The sequence below is a fragment of the Chaetura pelagica genome, unplaced genomic scaffold (assembly GCF_000747805.2).
Source record: "Chaetura pelagica isolate M959 unplaced genomic scaffold, ChaPel_1.0 scaffold868, whole genome shotgun sequence".
In the NCBI taxonomy this organism is placed as follows: domain Eukaryota; kingdom Metazoa; phylum Chordata; class Aves; order Apodiformes; family Apodidae; genus Chaetura; species Chaetura pelagica.
This window is the reverse complement of record NW_009954178.1, coordinates 59,165-64,743: the sequence shown is the minus strand read 5'-3', so window position 1 is coordinate 64,743 and position 5,579 is coordinate 59,165. Positions and strand designations below refer to the sequence as shown.

General features: G+C 50.4%; 1 protein-coding gene across 1 annotated transcript in view; it reads right to left on the bottom strand.

The window, feature by feature from the left end:
- The window catches only part of SCAP (SREBF chaperone), a 41,134-nt gene that overhangs the window by 34,199 nt on the left and 1,356 nt on the right, over nt 1-5,579 (bottom strand). The window lies entirely within an intron of this gene.

The window sequence follows — 5,579 nt, the reverse complement described above, 5'->3', positions numbered from 1 at the left end:
GGAAAGATTGATGTAATTTGGATTTTCAGACTTTTAGAGTAAGAACCATAGGGATTTTTGCTTTGCAGAATGATTTATTAACAAAACCAGACATGCTCTGTCCTCAGACACACTGACAACGGTGGCTACACTAATGACTTCCAGGGCTAAGGACAGAATCCACTGAAACAACCTGTACCAGACCCTGTGGTGACTGCTACCTGATCCTTGAGACCTGACCTCTTTAGGACAGGACAAAAACCCACATGTCAACTGTTGTCACACGGACTGAGAACCAGAACTGGTGCTGGATAAATTGCAGACCACTTGGTTTATTTCAGCTTTTAGAAAAGCTCTCTGAACACAGAGATGGTCTGTGGGGTTGTGAGTTGTGGGGCAGGAAAACAAGAATGGAGCTCATTTCTGCAGCAGAATTTCACAAGCCCTCCTGGATTCTGGGTGAATGTAGGTGCAGAAGAAGAGAAAATTCCATTTAACTTCTCTCCCTTTCAGGAACTCAGGATGTAGATTCCACCCTTGCTTGCTTTAACAGCAAGATCACTTGTCTATTGTCTTTCCTCATTAAAAAGAGCTAGAGTTCCTACTTCTCAATGTGTCCCTGCCTGTTTCAGACACTCATCTGCACTGCTACACAAATTGCTGAGGGTTCCTCACCAATCATGCTTGACAGAAATGTTGCCTAAATGAGCTTCTACCTAGAAGCCAGACCTTGATTTTTTTTCCACCACCTTCTTTCTCCAGATTTCAGCACATTTCTCGCTCAGTTTTGCAGCAAGGTGGCTGAGGTGAATTGGTGAGACCTGTCCTAAGCTAATGGAACACTTCTGAGGAATTAAATGACAGCAGTAAATCGTTACCCAGAGCCCTCATAACAATGGCTGCAGGAAAAAAGGCAGATGTGACACTTCATAGCCATCAGTGAGCTCCTCTCCAAGCCACCAGAAGCTTCCACAGGAGGTGGCCATCCAACAGCTCCTGTGAGCAACAGCCTGCTGTGGCTCTTGCTGAGAGCAGCCAGCCCACACTGTGAGCTGGACACCACCAGCATTCTGCCATGGAGCCACACAGCAGTCAGGATTTAGCATCAGGTCCAACTGTTCCCCCAGCCCTGCCCAGGCCACCCCTGCCCCATGTCCCTCAGCACCATCTCCAGGGCTTGGAAACCCTTCCAGGGATGGGGACTCCCCCCCTGCCCTGGGCAGCCTGGGCCAGGCCCTGACAACCCTTGGCAGGCAGGAATTGTTCCCCAGATCCAACCTCCACCTCCCCTGGCACAACTTGAGGCCGGTTCCTCTTGTCCCATCCCTTGTTCCTGGGGAGCAGAGCCCGACCCCCCTGGCTCCAACCTCCTCTCAGGCAGCTGCAGAGCCAGCAGGTCTCCCCTCAGCCTCCTTTGCTCCAGGCTGGACACCCCCAGCTCCCTCAGCTGCTCCTGCTCACACTTGTGCTCCAGCCCCTTCCCCAGCTCCCTTGCCCTTCTCTGGACACGCTCCAGCCCCTCCATGTCCTCCTTGTCCTGAGGGGCCCAGACCTGAGCCCAGCATTCCAGGTGCCCCCTCCCCAGTGCCCAGCACAGGGGGGTGATCCCTGCCCTGCTCCTGCTGGCCACCCCAGTGCTGACACCAGCCAGGATGCTGGTGGGCTTCTTGGCCACCTGGGCACACCCTGGCTCATCTCCAGCTGCTGTGACCAACCCCGCAGGTCCTTTCCCCCCCGGGCACTTTCCAGCCCCTCTCCCCAAGCCTGGAGCACTGGGGGGTTGGTGTGACCCCAGTGCAGGACCTGGCACTTGGCCTGGTTGAACCTCAGATGGAGGTAGCTTAAAGCAAACACAGCTACAGGAGCTGTGCTGGGTCAGACCAAGGGTCCCCCCTGCCCAGCAGCCCATTTCTCACAAGAGCTGACAGCAGATGTGTAGGACAGAACAGAACACCAGGACAAGCACACAGTGAATGAAACACCCACCACATGACACGGCTTCAGGACTTACTGCAACCCAAAGTGAATTAGTGCATTAGGTATCAAGTTGTTTTCACAAATAATTGGTGTGACACTTCTGAAGCTTCCTGCCCTGCCCAGTGACATGCAGCAGAGATGTGCATGCAGCTCTGGATCACTTCTGTTGTCCTGTTATTTCATTTCATTCTATAGATTCAGCCATCCTGGCTAAAACAGTCCTTTTGTTGGCCTTGACACCCTGCCCCCTCAAAAAATTTACTACATCTAATGTAAAGACTTCAGAAGGGCTCCAGTGCAGTCCAGGCTGAATTTCTTGCTCCAGGTTTACAGTCACAGTGCCCACCCATTTTTTAAGGAACTAAGTGTTCAACAGCTGCAGCTGCACAAGCACAGAGCTAACAACTGAGTGCAGCTACACACCACAAATGCCAGGTTATTCCACACAGTAAACGAGGAGGAGGAATCTCTCTGACTTCTAGGGATAATTATCAAGTGCTCACTGTAAAGAGCAGCCCCTAAGTTAGAGCTCTGGCCAGAAAACACCCACATTCTAGCACAAGCCAGGGAACCTGAAATATAATATGCTTGGTAATGTAGTTTCATTGTTTTATTTCTTGTTTTAAGGAGGTCAGAGCAGGGCCAGTCACAGCTGGTGGCTCAGGGCTGTGTCCAGGTGGCTTCTGAGGCTCTCCAAAGCCATCTCTCTGGGACACCTGCTCCAGTGGTCAACAACCCTAAGATAAAGTGTTTTTTCATGTATAAGCAGAATCTCCTGTTTCATCTTGTGCCCCTTGCCTCCTGTCCTGGTGCTGAGCCCAGCTCTGCACCCTCCCTGCATCTAGTTGTTTGTGGTGATAAGACCCTCTGAGCCTTCTCTTCTCCAGGCTCAAGAGTCCCACTTCTCTCAGGCTTTCCTCATGGGAGAGATGCTCCAATCCATCAGCTTTCTGGCGCTTTGCTGCACTTGATCCACTAATCCCACATCCTTCTTTTACTGGGATGCCAGCCCTGGACCCAGCACTCCAGATGTGGCTTCACCAGAGCTGAGCAGAAGGAAAGGACCACCACAAAGGGATCTGCTGGCAACACCAGACTGAAAGCAGCCCAGGATGCTGTGGGCACTTCTGCCATGAGGGCACGTGGTGGCTCCTGCTCAATTTGGTGTCCATCAGGACCTCAGAGGCCTGCTCTGCAAAGCTGGTCTCCAGAGAGCTGCCTCCAGTCTGTACAGGTGCCTCTGGTCAGTTTTCCTTCTACATTTCTTCCTCTTTCTGGAGTGGGTGTAGAGGAGGAGCACAGAGAAGCTCCAAGGGCTGGAGCAGCTCTGTTCTGGAGACAGTGCTGCTGCCTCTGCATCCTCTGTTCAGTTAAGAGGATGTCTCTTTATAACATTATAAGCTGGTTTGTTTTCACACTGACTAAATATAGAAAATGTGAAGGAACATCTGCAAACTCAGAAATGACACATACCTGAGAACCCAGGGTGGCAATGTCTGTGAATATACATGGACAGATCTGAACTGCACGTTGTGTTGTTTTCTATTCTTTTTTTTTTTGTTATTTTTGGCACTTGGGTACTTTTGGGTCCTGCTTTCTGGGAAGACACAGGCACCCCACAGTGCCAAGAAGTAAACCTGGATCCACTCAGGAGCTGCAGTTTTGTTCTCAGGGTTGCTCTAGCCAGGGAGGAAGGCTGGTCTGTCTCAGTTTGAGGAAGCTGGGAGGTATGGATTTGACTTAAGAACCAATTTTTTATCTACTTTGTAAGAACTCTCTAGATGCTGATGAAAGTTTAAAATAGTTCAGGCTGGTCTGAGAGCAGCCCTGACTGTAATGCAGAAAAATAAATTAAGATTGCAGCTCATTGTGGTGGAGACAGTGGAGATAAAACCAGGAGAGCTGGAGACAAAATGCAGTAGTCATGGCTGTTGTGAAACTCAGTGAGGAACTGAAAAATTTCACAGATAAGCTGGAGAATAAGCTCAGATTAGGAAAGTCCAGGTGAGGATAGTGGGTCCTTGAAGGCTGCAGTTGCTGGAGTAACCAACAGAGCTTTGATGTCAGTATGTAAATCTGAATCTAATTTACAAGGGCCAAGAATATTGTTTTAAATGCATTAAAGCCCTGATCTTTTTCATTAATGCTGTTGTGAAGCCAAGAACTCCCCAAGTTTTGTTTTTCTGTCTCTCTGGTAGTAGTGCAAGTCAGGAATAATCCCAATCACAAGATTGATGAATTGATGACCAGAGGGCAGGAGCAGCTCTGGAGCCAGGCTGGGAGAGTTGGGGTGTTCAGCCTGGAGAAGAGAAGGCTCCAGGGAGACCTTAGAGCAGCTTCCAGTGCCTGAAGGGGCTCCAGGAAAGCTGGGGAGGGGCTTGGGACAAGGGCAGGGAGGGATGGGAGCAGGGGGAAGGGTTTCCAGCTGGCAGAGGGAGCTGGAGCTGAGATGGGAGGGAGAAACTCTGGGCTGTGAGGGTGGGGAGAGCCTGGCCCAGGTTGCCCAGGGAAGCTGTGGCTGCCAAATCCCTGGCAGTGTTGAAGGGCAGGTTGGATGGGGCTTGGAGCAACCTGGGCTGCTGGGAGGTGTCCCTGCCCATGGAGGGGTGGGACTGGATGATCTTTAAGGTCCCTTCCCACCCAAACCATTCTGGGATTCTATGATTTCCTGGTGTTGAACTTCATGAGGTTCCTCTCTGCCCATGCAGCCACCCAGCACATCAGCCACTCTTCCCAGTTTTCATCCAGTCACTTCATCCAGTTTTCTTCCTTCCAGTCCATGATATAAGAATTGTGTCAGCTGTGAGCTTGCTAAGGCTGCAGGACACCCTACCACCCAGGTCAACAACAAAGTCAGATCTCAGGCTCAAACTAAGAGTAAGTCTTGAAAACCTGAACCCAGAATTAACCCCAAAAATAAACACTTCCGAGCATCCCACGCAGGGACATCCTGCCAGAGCCCAGTCTTGCCACACAGAAACACACAAGGGTAGCAGAACTGCTCTCTGCACTAGTTTTGACCTGGTTAGTACTTCCACTCCTCAAACCAGAACTAGCATCCAGTTAACACTAGTTGATAGAGAGCAGGAACTGGAACTGACACATCCCCCAGAACTGCTCTGGAGGGGGAGCAGTGTAGCCACACTTCCATCTTCTTGCCAAGGTGCCCTGGCTCTCCAAGGGTCTCAGTGTTTTTAAGCCCCTCTCTCTCCTAGGGCCATTATTTGCTTTTCTAATGAGTTCTTGAAACTCAGTAAAGAAAACACAACTATTCACTTTATGCCTGATGGGGCTTTGGACAAACTTCTGCAGCCTAAAGGGAATCAGTAACTGCAGAATCCTCAAATGCCAGCACTGAGAAACACAGACACTTCCACAGAGACACACTGACCAGTAGCTGATCTGCCAAGGACAGCCTGGATTGAGGTTTCAGGAGAGATGCTTCAATTCACACTGCTCTAAGGAGAGGACACATACAAGTTCTGATCTAGTGGGCACAAGGTTCCCAAGAATAATGAGGACAGCTGCTAGTAACCCTAGATGAGATTTCCTCCTGCCTAGCAAGTCTTACCCTTGGGAGAGGCAGCAGGCATGCCTTTTCTTATCTTGATCCCTCCCAAAAT